This window comes from Sminthopsis crassicaudata, chromosome 6 (assembly GCF_048593235.1).
Source record: "Sminthopsis crassicaudata isolate SCR6 chromosome 6, ASM4859323v1, whole genome shotgun sequence".
NCBI lineage: Eukaryota > Metazoa > Chordata > Mammalia > Dasyuromorphia > Dasyuridae > Sminthopsis > Sminthopsis crassicaudata.
Genome location: NC_133622.1, coordinates 180,594,714 through 180,607,578, shown reverse-complemented (window position 1 = coordinate 180,607,578; position 12,865 = coordinate 180,594,714). Strand labels below are relative to the sequence as shown.

The 12,865-nt window shown below is 49.9% G+C and overlaps 1 protein-coding gene across 9 annotated transcripts in view; it reads right to left on the bottom strand.

Moving 5' to 3' along the window:
- The window catches only part of MTUS1 (microtubule associated scaffold protein 1), a 125,579-nt gene that overhangs the window by 94,952 nt on the left and 17,762 nt on the right, over positions 1-12,865 (bottom strand). Inside the window, exon 1 of one of the 9 annotated variants that reach the window (XM_074273885.1) lies at positions 12,663-12,832. The exons of 3 other annotated variants lie outside the window; for them this stretch is intronic. The gene's annotated coding sequence lies outside the window, so the exon portion shown is untranslated. Of the gene's footprint in view, positions 1-6,107; positions 6,129-7,137; positions 7,254-11,941; positions 11,963-12,247; positions 12,381-12,530; positions 12,629-12,662; positions 12,833-12,865 lie in introns of those variants that run through there. 5 more of the 9 variants (XM_074273887.1, XM_074273888.1, XM_074273890.1 and 2 more) reach the window with 5 other exon arrangements.

The following is a 12,865-nucleotide window of genomic DNA, read 5'->3' as shown; positions in this document are numbered from 1 at the left end:
TCAGGGGCAAGGTTTGAATCCAGGTCTTCTTGACCCCAGGAATGATTCTTTAGGAGCTATGCCCATTTATCTTCTTCCTCACCTTATCCCTATTTTACAGAAGGGAAAACCAAGTCTGAATAAAATAAAATTTGTCCATGATCGCACTACTAGCAATAAGCTTCAAATGCAAGACTCCTGACTCCAAATCCAACACGTCTTCAAGGATGAACAGAGAGAGGAGGAAGGAACAATTATTGGTTCAGAAAAATGTTTTGGTGTTATTCACACCCAAATCAGACTCTGATTGGTTCAGGAAGATGACTAGGTTTTCTTTATCTAGAAACAGAAGCGATATTATTGTAGGAATAAATTATAGACCACCTGGACAGGAAGAAAAAATAGATAAGGAATCTAGGAAACAGATTCCACACACTGAACAAAACGATGCTATGGGAGCACCAGCAGCTTTAACAACCTACATTTCTGCCAACAGACAGATGCCCTTTGAGCCCTCTTACAGCCCTACTTCTGTAAGGTGAAATCATTTCCTCTCTCTGGGCCTCAGTTTCTAGTTTCCTCATCCGTAAAATGAAGGTGGTAGATTGGATTCCTGCAGGCATGTCTTCCAGCCCCAAATTTCAAGAGTGTCTGTCTCTCTTTATCTCTTTCTGCTTCTGTCTCTCCTCCCTCCCTCCATCTCTGTCTCTGTCTCTCTATCTTTCTGTTTCTCTCTCCACTTGTCTCTGTCTTTCTCTATCTCTCTCTCCACTTGTCTCTTTCCATCTCTCTATCTTTGTGTGTGTGTGTGTCTGTCTTTGCCTCTTTCCATCTCTGTCCGTCTGCCTCCATCTGTATCTTTCTCTGTCATACACACACACACACACACACACACACACACACACACACACACATTCTCTTTACTTGATCCTGTGCCTGGCACATAGCACACACTTAATAAATGCTCAGGATCCAACCACCCTGACAAAGAAGTTAAGGTTAGAAGTATCTGGCCCTTCGAATGCCACCTGCCATCACTAGAGATGGCATTAGGTTCCCAAAGACGAGGCTCCTGGCAGACACGCCGTGGCACATCCCAAGATAAAAAGGCTTTGCCGGGCACTGTGGGTTATGAAGATAGAGAATGCAGGCAAGAGGTCAGGAAGATCAGGATCCAAATCCTCTATGGGTGTCTGACTTGCCTACATGTAGCACAATGCCTGGTGCCCAGCAGGGCTTCATAAATGCCGGCTGGCCCTCTTCAAACTCTTGCTGGCTGTGTGCCTGCAGGCCAATTACTTAAGGACCAGGGTAGCCCCCCCTCATATCTGAGCCTCAAAAAAAAAAAAAAAAAAAAAAAAAAAAAAAAAGCCATAAACTTAGTAAACATTGAAACTTTGCATAGGAGGAGATGAGGGACAGGAAGGTACCCATAACTGCACCCTTGATACTAGGAGCAGTGGCAGTGATGATAATAGCCCATGATCCGGCCTGATGGTTATCCAAGAATCCCTTGCTATGTTCCCAGATGATGGGGGGATAGAAGATGGAGTACATTTCTGGGGCAAATATGGGTCACAAAAATTACAGAGGGTCAAGGGGATAAAGCAGGGTGTAATCTGCCCCTAAGCCGGCACTCTTTCTAGTGGGACACTGCTCCCACCGACTTTTCTTACCACAATCACTGGTTCAAATATCCAGCTTTGATACACTTTTCTATTTCCAATTCCCTGCTCTTCATTTGCTTTGGTTTTTTGTTTAATTAAAAATATTTTGCTCCACGTGGGCACAATGTCTTGGAAGACTGTCCCTGAGAGCCTCAGATGGCCCCAGGAGAAGGCTCTTTTAGACCCTGAGCAGGTACAATCCAATGACCGTCCTGCCCTGTTAGTGCTTGCTGGCGGCACCTGCCAACCTCAAGGTGGTGAAGGCCTCTGAAATGTTTCTGGTGTTAATTCAGTCTAAACACACACTGATGAAGGACCTACTGTGTGCGAATTCCTGCTTCCTGGAAGCACCTGAGGGAAGGCTGTGGGACCACTTTCTCAGATCCCAAGGCAGATGCTGCCAACCTGGGGGAGGACAGGACTGGGCAACTGCCAGTAGGGCCAGTCAAAGTCTGATATGGGCAGTTCCGTCCCTCCTCTCTCTGAGCAGCCCCAGTCTCTAAGGCCATCTAGATACGTGATTGCTCCCTCCATGGTCACTCTGCTGGTGCCCACCCGATAAGAATTTGTATTCTAGGGCTGTCCTCTAGCTCCCTTTCCCCACCAAAATTCAATTCAGGGTACCAGTGCTGGGTGGCAGGGATGTTAACTTTACCCTAGCAACAAGCAGCATTTGCCAGAGCATTTACAAACAGGCTCGTGCTTGCCTTTATAGGAGACTCGGGGAACCTCACAAATTATTATCCCTATTTTATAGCTGAGAAGAACTGAGGCTTGAGTAAAACAACTTTTTCACAGAGGCCGCTAAGTAGTGCCAGAGAGAGTGCACAGAGAGCAGGGTCTGAAGTCAGAAAAATTAGAATTCAAATCCAGCCTCAGGCACTTACTTACTCAGAGCAGGTTGTCTGACCTCTGTCTGCCTCAATTTTCTCAGCTGTAAAATGGAAATAATTTTTGCACCTACCTCAAAGGAGTTGTTGTGAGAATCAAATGAGATAACTGTAAAGCACTTAGCATAGTCCTAGGCCCATAGTAGTCACTTAATAATTACCACTCTTATGGTCACATCGTTAACATGTGTCAAAGGCAAGATTTGAATCCAGGTCTTGGTAACTCAAAGCCCAATGGCATCCAAAAAAAGGGGGGGAGGGGATATGTCATCTCCTGTGCAGCACTGTCTGAGCAGGATAGCAGGACCAGCTGTTACCCCAAGAAAATGTTCATCTAAGGGGAGGGATTTGGCACATCCCCAGAAGGGCTCAATAAAAAGCAAGGAGTGATGGGACAAAGAAGGGAAGTGGGAAAGTGCTCTGGGACAATCTGAGGAAGGGAGAGCCACCATCGGCTGGCTGGGGGTTGGAGGCTGCCCAGAGCAGGCTGAGGTCCTCATGCTGAGTCTCGGCTTCTTAGCACTGCTCTGCATCTTACCAGATGCAGTTTCCCAGAGGCTCAGAGTCAGTGCAAACCATCCAGATGTGCATTCTGCAGCTGGCACTGAGGGAAGCCCAAGGAAAGGTCCCCAGTCACTAACTTGCCCCCTTTGGAGGCAGCAGAACACAAGACCCTTCCTGCTTGGTCTTTGTGTATCCCTGGGACTGAACCAGCATCAGAGGCAGAGCTAAATTAAATTAGCCACACGGACTATTTAACCCAGCCTCACTTTACAGAAGAGGAAACTGAGGCTCTCAGTACATGACTCTCCTCCAATTCCTTCCCCAAGACACAGAGGGGACAGCAAAGCTTAAATTTAATTTAATTAAACACCTATCACTCTGGGCCCAAAGTTTTGTTTTTGTTCCTGAATACTGACTGCCCTGGCAGAGGGAACTCCCAGGTGAGGGAATGCCCTTTACTGATATAGCTCTGCATCCTCTTAGCAGCTTGCAACCTTAGAAAGTCACTGACAGGTTCATTGCCCATGGACAGGAAGAGAAGCTGGACTTGAAGCTAGGTCTTTATGGTCCCAGGGTGCCTCTCTACCCACTGGGCCATACTGCCTCTTCCTGAATTACTGCTTCCTGAACTTGACTTAATGTCAGTTCTATGTCCTTGTCCTACTTTTCTCCAAAACACACCCATTTATTCCATTTAAATGACTGTTGTTTAGAAAATAACCATTGTTTGAGAAGTAACCACTAATACCTTTTTTTATGCCCTGCCCCTGTAGGCAGATGAAATGTGTGGTATGGATGCTTCTCCAAATCACATTTTTAAATATCTGACAGGAATGCTCAAAAGAGCTCAAGGCAACTGAAAAGAAACCTGGCATTTTCCTCATCCAAAACTCCTGGCTGCCTGAGCTCTACCCCGATCTAAGTGAAGGGCTACTGCTGGGGGCGAGAGACACCACTGAAGGCCTAGGCGACAGTCTAGGGGAAAATGTCCTGGGCTCAGGCAGCAGGGGGCACCCCAGGCCCGAGCAGTGGGGGGAGAGAGGAAGGTTTGTCCAAGCTCACATGAGCAGATTTGAATCCAGGACCTTTATTCCATGGTTAGTATTCTTTTCCGCTGAATGGAAGAGTGTCTCTGTGAGACCAGAGAGAAAAGCAGAAAGAGTGATGGTGAAGTTCTAAGGGGGAGGGGAAGAGAGAGACAGACAGAGAGAAAAAGGGACACAGAAGGACACAGAGAGGAACAGAGAGAGGCAGACACACACACACACACAAACACACACCTACAGAGAGACAGAGATAGAAGAGACAGACAGAAAGACAGGAGGAAAGGAGAAACAGAGAAGGAGGAAAGGAGAGAGAGACAAGAGGCACAGAGAGAGACAGATAGACATAGGGAGACAGACTGAGACAGAGATAGAGAAAAGGAGGAAAGGTAAGAGAAATAGAGACAAAGACAGAAAGACAGAAACAGAAAGGCAGAAAAACAGGCAGAGAGAAAGAGATGCAGAGAGAAGGAAGAGAAGAGGAAAGAGACAGAGATAGAGAGACAGATACAAAGAATGTGTGAGCAGGCAGCAGATATCCCATGGAAACCTCTGGCTCAAGGAAAGATGTGAGTTGTTGCTAGTGCTCTAGGGAGAGAGGGGAAGAAGGGGGGGTGGGGATGAGGGGAAGGAGAGGAAGAAAAGAGGGATGAATAGGAAAAGAGGAGGAGGGGAGAAGAGGATGAAAAGAGGAGGGAGAGAAGGAATGGAAGAAGAGGGGGAGGAAAAGAAGAAGGGGAGGAGGGAACAGAGAAGGGGGAGGGGAAGAAAATCAGGAAGAGAGGAAGGAGTATCAGAGGGGGGAAAAGGAGAAGACTGCACCCTCTGAGGAGACACCCTCAAACAGGCTCCTAAAGAGCCTCAGTCCAGCAGATTCTCCTTCCCTGCCCACTGGAAACAGGCAGCTGACCCAAGCAAGGGCACCAGCTTTATACAAACTGGCCCAAGCATCTTGAAATTAAGGGAGACCAGCAGGAGAGCAACGGGCCCCACACAACTGCATGAAAATCCCATTGCTGGTAGCTGTGTGACCTTGGCCAAGGCCTGCTCCCCCCTTCCTCGGGCTCCTCCAGGGTAAGGTGAGAGTGCCGGTGGAGGTGACCCGAGAGGTCCTGCCTGGCTCCAAGGGAGCCCACCCAGTGGTGAAATGAAACCCCAGAGAGCGTGGGAGCCTGATCCCAGGACTATTTGGAAAATGGGCCTTCCTTCCCAAAATGCCCGCCGCCCCCACCTCCCCATACACAGGACGAACAGACCAGCTTCCGCCCCTCCCTGCCCCCCATGCTTTTCCTAGAAGAACCTTGGAAGCTGGGCTTTTTCCAGGCCACGCTCCTTTGAAGGAGGACAGGTCAGACCCATGAGCTATTTAAGAAAGCAGGGGGCTCCCTCCCTGCCTCCCCCCAACACCTGAATTCGCAAGGATCAGAGAGCAGGGATGGAAGGGGAGGGAAGCTCACTTTGCAGCTGAGGAAAGCAGCCCCAAGATCACTCAAGCAAAATGTGGCCGGATTTGAACTCAGATGCTCTCCGCTCCCTACGCCCCCAGTCTGCGGCGGCGGGCTCCCCCTCCCCAACGCCAGCCGGCTGCTGCTCCCCCAGTCCTGGAGCCTGGGCCGTGACAGCGTCTCCTCCGTCCCTCTGGGACCCGCGCCCCCAGAGCCACGACTCGCAAGTGGAGAAGCAGAGTAAATAAATGACTATTAAGCACCTAGGATGGAGCAGCGCCGCACTACGGGACTCACCAAGTTACGGCAATTACTCCTCACGAGGAGGAGACGGGAGGGGGAAGGAGAGAGGGAAGGGGGGAGAGGCAAGAGCAGGAGAATGGAGAGAAGGGGAAGGTCGAGAAAGGAGAGAAAGAAAGCGAACAGCAAGAAGCGTAAAAACAGAGGGAGAGAGGGGGACGAGCAAGGGAAGAAGGGAAGGAGAAAAGAGGAGAGAAGAGAAGGGAGGAGGAGAGAGGAAGAGGAGGAGCCGCAGACGCCGCCGCACTCCCTCCTTCCTCGGCTCGCTCTCAGACTCACCCATTTGGGGGCCTCCCGAGGGGTCCAAGTTCAACTCCAAGTGGGGCCGGCCCGAGGGGAGCCCTGGCGGGGGGCGCCGTCCCCTCGGGGCCCAGGGGCTGGGGAAGGGGGCGGCCTCGGTGGGGGACCGCCTCCGAGCCCAGCTTTGGCCCGCTGCGCAGGCAGGCGGGCAAGGGGCCAGGGGCCGGAGTCGGAGACACCCCGCCCCCTCCCGCACAGGCTGAGGGCCAGGGGTCCCAGGGAGCAGCAGCAGCCCGGCGCAGCGCGCGCCCGGGCATCCGCCGGGGCCGGAGTGGGGGGCAACTCGCTGCCAGTGCCAGGGGGTGCCCCCCCGGTTCTCGGGGCCCCTACCTTCCCTAAACGGGATGCGGGCAGCCCTGGCCTCCCAGGCACTGCAGTCCCCCGCTGCGGAGAGCACCCCTTTCCCTTGGGCAGGGATCACTTCTCCAGCCCGCCCACACACACTCAAACCCGGCCCGAACCAATGAGCAGGTACCTCTCCTTTCATCCCCGGCCCTCTCTCCCGGCAGCTCCCACACACTAGGTGCTGGACAAAAAGGCCCTCCTCCCGCAGACCCACGGAGGGGTTTACATCTGATCCTTGGAGGTCACAGACTAGTTGTCTAATTTTATCTGGTGCCATAAAGCGTGCCTCACTGAGATTGGTCATGCCGGAGTCCTAGGTTTATAGCCTGAGCCTGCTGACTCTCTGTATCACCCCCGGGAAGCAGATGCACACTCCTGATTCTTCCCTGTCCATAGACGAACTGACTGCACCCACCAGCCTTCTCCAACGAGGAACCCCAGCTTTCTTCTGTATTATAGCCTCCCTGACCACAGGGAACAGGGACACGAAGGACCCAGGTCAAACGAATTGTCCTCTACATAGTGCCCGGCATCTCGTAGGTGCTCAATGAATGCTGATTCTCTCCCCTCTTCCCCTACCAGACCATACAAGGAGAGCTCAGTGGGTGACCACCCAGGTACTGGAGCGTCTCTCCATCTCCAACACTGCCCCACTCAATCTCACCCACAGCCCAGCAGCTTCTGACTTCTTCATAATCCAATATCAATCCTCACATCAAACACCAGACCCGAAGCCGGGGAGCAACAATGCTTCAAATCACCTTACTCAGGTAAGTAAACAAAGCAAGTTTTCCGGACTCAGAATTTCATAATCACTTCCTCCAGATTGAATCCACTCAGAATTTTAAACACACCCACAAAGAAGGAAGTGGAAGAAGGAAAAATCACAAGAACTACAAGGACCAAATCCCACGCGGATCCAGAAACTAATTCCTTGAAAATCATTAAAGTTAAAGACATAAATGATGTTGTTGTTGTTGTTTTAAGTAGTATGCAGGAAAAAAAAAAATTTCAAAGGAATCCTTTCTTAAAGAAGGAATTTTTAGAATCAGTTTCTTCAGCATCTATTAAAGAAAGAATCAGGGTTCCGCTGCCTCATCCAGCCACTACAAAGCTATCTTGTTAAGAAACAAAACTAAATAGTCCATAGAGCATAAAAATGAAAGACTAGTAACTGTCCCGAGTTTCTATGAAGCCATATCAGGAAAAATCATTTTTTAAATTAAGTATTTTATATTACTGACATCAGCAAGGCAGTATAGGTTGATATGAAGTTACTTCAGTCTTGGAAGCTGCCTCTGTCAGGAAAGGTTATTCATGAAGGTTCCTGAGAAAGGAAAGCAGAGAAGAAGGCATAGAACAGTGCTAGAAAACCCCAAATGTCAACAGATTGCCTTCCTTCAATCCAACTCACAGGCCACTTCCAAGACCTCCCTGAATTTTTCATAGGCCTGTGCACCCTCTGATGGGGAGGTCCTGGAAATGGGGCCTGCCTCTGAGCTGCCAAGTCCCTGCGGCTCCTGCCCCAGGAACCTCATCCGTCCTGTCACCCAACCACAGAAAGGAAGGGCTGGAAGGGACTTCGGAGGTTTACCTGTCCAACCCATCCCAGGCCCAGGCTGCGGGCCTCTCGGAGATCTCCAAGCACCTCCCAAAAAGCCCCTTCTACTCTGGACTAAACCCAACTATCAGGAAGTATGGTACAGCACTTCCCTGCCTCTTCCACAGGATTCCGCCTCTGGGAGGAAGCAGGAGGGGAAATGGTCCTCCCGGTGTTAACCCTTTAAATACCTGTAGTCAGCTACCACGCCTCCTCTCTGATTCTCTCCAAACAAAGTAACCTCAATCTCTTAATCCAATCCTCACAGGGCACCGACTCAAGGTCACACTCCTACCGGGGAGGCCGGAACAGGACCCAGAACAGAGTAACTCTCACCTCCCCTTCCTAATGCAGCCCAAGATAGTATCAGCCTTATTGGCTGCCCTACCACACAGCTGGCTCGCATTGAGCACACATTGAGCTTAGAGTCCATTAAGATTGCAATCTCAACCCAAGAGGGTCAGTTTTTAAAATTCTATGCCATCCTCCACTCATGAATTCCTCCCCTCTTAGCTATTGCTCCTCTTCTCCCATTCTCTCCCTCTCCCTTTTCTCCCTCTCACCCTCTCCCTCTCCCTTCTCCCTCATTGTCTTTCCCTCTCCCTCTCCCAGTTTCTCTCTCTCTCTCTCTCCCCTCCCTCCCCCTCCCCTCTTCTTTTGCTCCTTCTTCACTAGTTTCTTCTTTTGCTTCTCTTCTGCTTCTACTTCTTTTGCTTCTTCTCTCTCTGGGTCTGAGTGTCTTTCTGTCACACTCTCTCCTCTCCCTCCTCCCTGGTTCCTTTCCCTATCATTGGTTCCTTTAGTCCTGCCTTCAAACAAGCCCAATTTTTTCCTATCCTTTAAAAACCCTTCATTAGCCACTACCACTCCCTCAGGCCATCATCCCACCTCTTAGGTTTCTCACTCAATTCATTGAGTAAATTAAGCCAACCTCCTCCCACTCCTAGATTCTGACCTTGTCACTCATTCCATGGAACTAAGCACTCCCAAGCCCCCAGTGACTTCTCAATCACCAAATCTGATGGTTTTTCCTCCACCTTTCTGCTGCATATGGCACTGCTGACCACATTTTCTTCCTGGAGACCATCTCCACCCTGAGTTTTCAGAACGATGCTCCGGTCTGAGTGCTCCTCCCCTGTGAGTGCTCCTACCGTTTCCTCTGCTGACTCATCTTTCAAACCTTACCTTTAACCTCAGCTGTTCCCCACGGCTCTGACCTGAGCCTTCTCCTCCTCCTCTCCTTCTAGATAATCTCTGGATAACATCTTCAACTTCCAGGGATTTATGCAGATGACTCCCAGCTCTCTCCCTAACCCGACTCCCACCTGAGCTTCATCCATCACCAATGGCCTGCTGGTTACTTCACGCTGAATCTAAGATCCGGAATCACCTCAAACTCAATATAGTTCAAACAGAGCTCATTCTCTTTCCTTAAAGTCAGCCCTTCTGCTGAAGGCGCTTGATTCTGACTTCCCAGGATTAGAACCTCATAGTCAGTCTCAACTCCCAAGCTCCCTCAGTCCACCCGTCCAATCAGTGGCCACACCTTGCCCTTTCTGCTGCCACACCATATCTCAGGTCTGACCCCTCTCCATTCATACAGCCCTTCCCTAGCCAAGGGAGTCACCCATATCAGGGCCACAGCCTCCCTGGGCCTGCTGCCTCCACTCCACCCTCCACACTGCTGCTGGTGACTTAGTGCAGATCTGACCATGTCACTCTCCTACCCTGCCCCAACCCATCTTTTCAGCTTCATTCTCTGCAATAGCTCCAAATCTTCTCTCTTTCCCCCATGTCCCATCTGTGCATTCTCTCTGGCCACCCGACATGGAATACACTCTGCCCTCACTACTGCCTCAGAGTCTCTCTGTTCCATCAAGATGCAGCCCAAATATCACCTTCTGCATGAAACCTTCCTGGTACCCCCAACATTCAAGCTCCTCCCTCCTACACAGCCTTATGTTTTATCTACTACAGACATCTGTGTTTATTAACTTCTCCAAACTTGCCTATTTCTGTTGAGGACACTGCCATCTTTCCAATTCCCCCAGATTTACAACTTCAGTGTCAAACTTTATTCCAGTGTCCCATCAATGGCCACATCTTGCCATCTATGGCTAAGCCATCTCTACTGTTTGTCTGTCCATCCCTCCCACAACCAGCCCCCCAGATGAGGGTTTCTTAAACTTTTTCCATTTCCATTTCTGGTTTTTTTTTTTTAAATAAAAGCTGTTTGTTTTCAAAATATATGCATAGATAATTTTCTTTTTCTTCTTTTTTTTCCCCTGAGGCAATTGGGGTTAAGTGACTAGCCCAGGGTCACACAGCTACATAGATAATTTAACATTCACCCTTGCAAAATCTTGTATTCCAAAGTTTTTTTCTTTCTTCCTCCCACCCTCTTCCTTTTATATATATATATATATATATATATATATATATATATATGTCCATAATTATCATGGTACACAAGAAAAATCAGATCAAAAAGGAAAAAAATGAGAGAAAAAACAAAATGCAAATAGTTATAAAAAGTGAAAATACAATATCATGATCCACACTCATTCCCACAATCCTCTCTCTGGGTGCAGATGGCTCTCTCCATCACAAGACCATTGGAACTGGCCTGAATTACCTTGCTGTTGAAAAGAGCCACATCCATCAAAACTGATTATTGTATAATCTTGCTGCTTACAATCTTTTTTTGCCCAAGAAATTTTTACATGACCCCAGGTATAAAACTATGTCAAACAGGTATACAATAATAATAACAAACTGTAATAAAACAACCCCTTTTGCAATTTTACAACCCCTACATTCAGTTGTGAGACCCCATATGGGGTCATGAACTATTGTTTAAGAAGTTAGATCAGCCCCATTCATCAGCTCTGCCCTGAACTGTCACTGCTTAGTCAAGCTGCCTCTGTTTCCCCCCTGCAGCTGACTGCCAAGAAGATTGTCCTGAAACACAGGTGGAATCATGTCACCTCCTTCCCTCCTCCAGAAAGTGCAAAGGTTTTCAATCCCTATTATTATTATTATCCCTATTGTCATATAATATATATTATATATACATATGTAATACATATATATAATACACAGTATATATTTGATTCCTAGGAACAAATATAAACTTTCCTGTTTGGCCCTTTCCTACCTTCTCTGTCTCCTCAGGCCTTGTTCCTTCTACCTTCTCTAGGATCCCGCCACGCTGGACCACCTTCTTGCTGGCCCCCTCATGCACCAGGCGCTCCATGCCGCATCTCTGTGACTGTGCCCCATGGCCAGCAAGCGACCCTCCCAGGCGCCAGAGAGGTAGCAGAACTACAGCACCTGAGAGTGGTCACCCAGGCCAACCCCTGCCTAAAGGAGTCTTTCTTGACCACAACAAGCCTCAATCAGCCTCTTTACAGCCTCCCTTCCTGTTCCTGGTTCTGCCTTCTGACGATACCCAGAACAAAGTGAATCCTCATTCTGTGAAGCCCCTCCAGGTACCCCTGCTGCCATAGCCTTCCCCTCCAGGGTCACCCCATATAGAACTTCTATGTGCACTGTACTATCCCTCCCCTGTACCCCCAGTGCTTAGGACAGAGCCTGGCACAGACTCGGTGCCTGTACCCTCCACATTTTAGCCTTGGTGGGCTAAGACCAAGGCCCAGAATGCCCCCCCCCCCATGCAGCTGAGTAAGTACCACCTCCTAAGGGAAGCATTTCCTGATTTCAGGTTTAGTGTGCTCAGTCTCAAACTACCACATGTAATGATCTGTGCTACTGTTGTTCTCCTAACCTCCCAACAACCACCTTCAGAACACAAACTCAGAAAGAGCAAGAGGGGCCACAGTTTTACCCCGTATCCGCAGGCACTTACTAAGCTGTCCCTCGGCTGCCCTCACCATCCGTGGATCCTGCAGCCCGGTCACTTCCAGCAGGAGTGTGGCAGCTGGCGGAGGCAGAGATGCCAGTCATGGAAGAGGGAACTCAGCCCTGAACCAGGAGGGGCAGGAAAGGGAAAGCTGTCTCCAGGAGGAGCATCCATGGGCTTGGCAATTAATTATATTAAGGGAGGGAAGGGAAGAGTCATGGTTTCTTGGGGAAGCTGGGAGGAGATTTTAAAGGTGGGAAGCCCACCCCTTTACTTTAAATTCATTTTAGAGATAAGGAAATGAAGTCCCACCTTTTGAAGTGTCTTAAGCAGGATTTGATTCCAAGACCACTGCTGCCTTAGTGTTCGGATGCCAAGATGTGCCAGTGGACTCAAGTGCATGCAAGGTCTTGGGGCGGCAGGCCCTGCTGACTGAACTGCAGAGCTGGGGCCCCTGCGTGTGCTCACCCACTGCCCACCCTCCCTGCTGGCGTGGAGTACCCCTCCCGCAGGAGCCTCAGCCCCTGAAAGTCCTTCCCTTGGCAAACCAAAACCCAAAGCTGGCACGGGGCACTGCCCTACGCCAGGCACTCACTGGGGGGAAGCTGGAAGGCCTTTTGTGAGCTGATCGCCTGCCTCCTCTCTCAACTCAGGCTTCGGGGATGAACCTGCAAGCAGGTGCCAAAGGAAGGGGCTTGGCCTGGGGTCTGCTGCTTGCTTCACTCACCCACCATCTCCCAGGGAGACCCTACAATCCACACCCAGGCCGAACCAGGGCCAAGGCCAGTGCCTCCTCTTCACCAGCAGGATCCCGGCTCAGACCTGGGTCCCTGCTGTCCTGTGGGCCAGCCTGGGGCTCTGGGGCACTTCCTCCAGCTCCTCCCAGAAAACTCCGGCCAACAGAGACATTGCTCAAAGGGCCCATTTGTC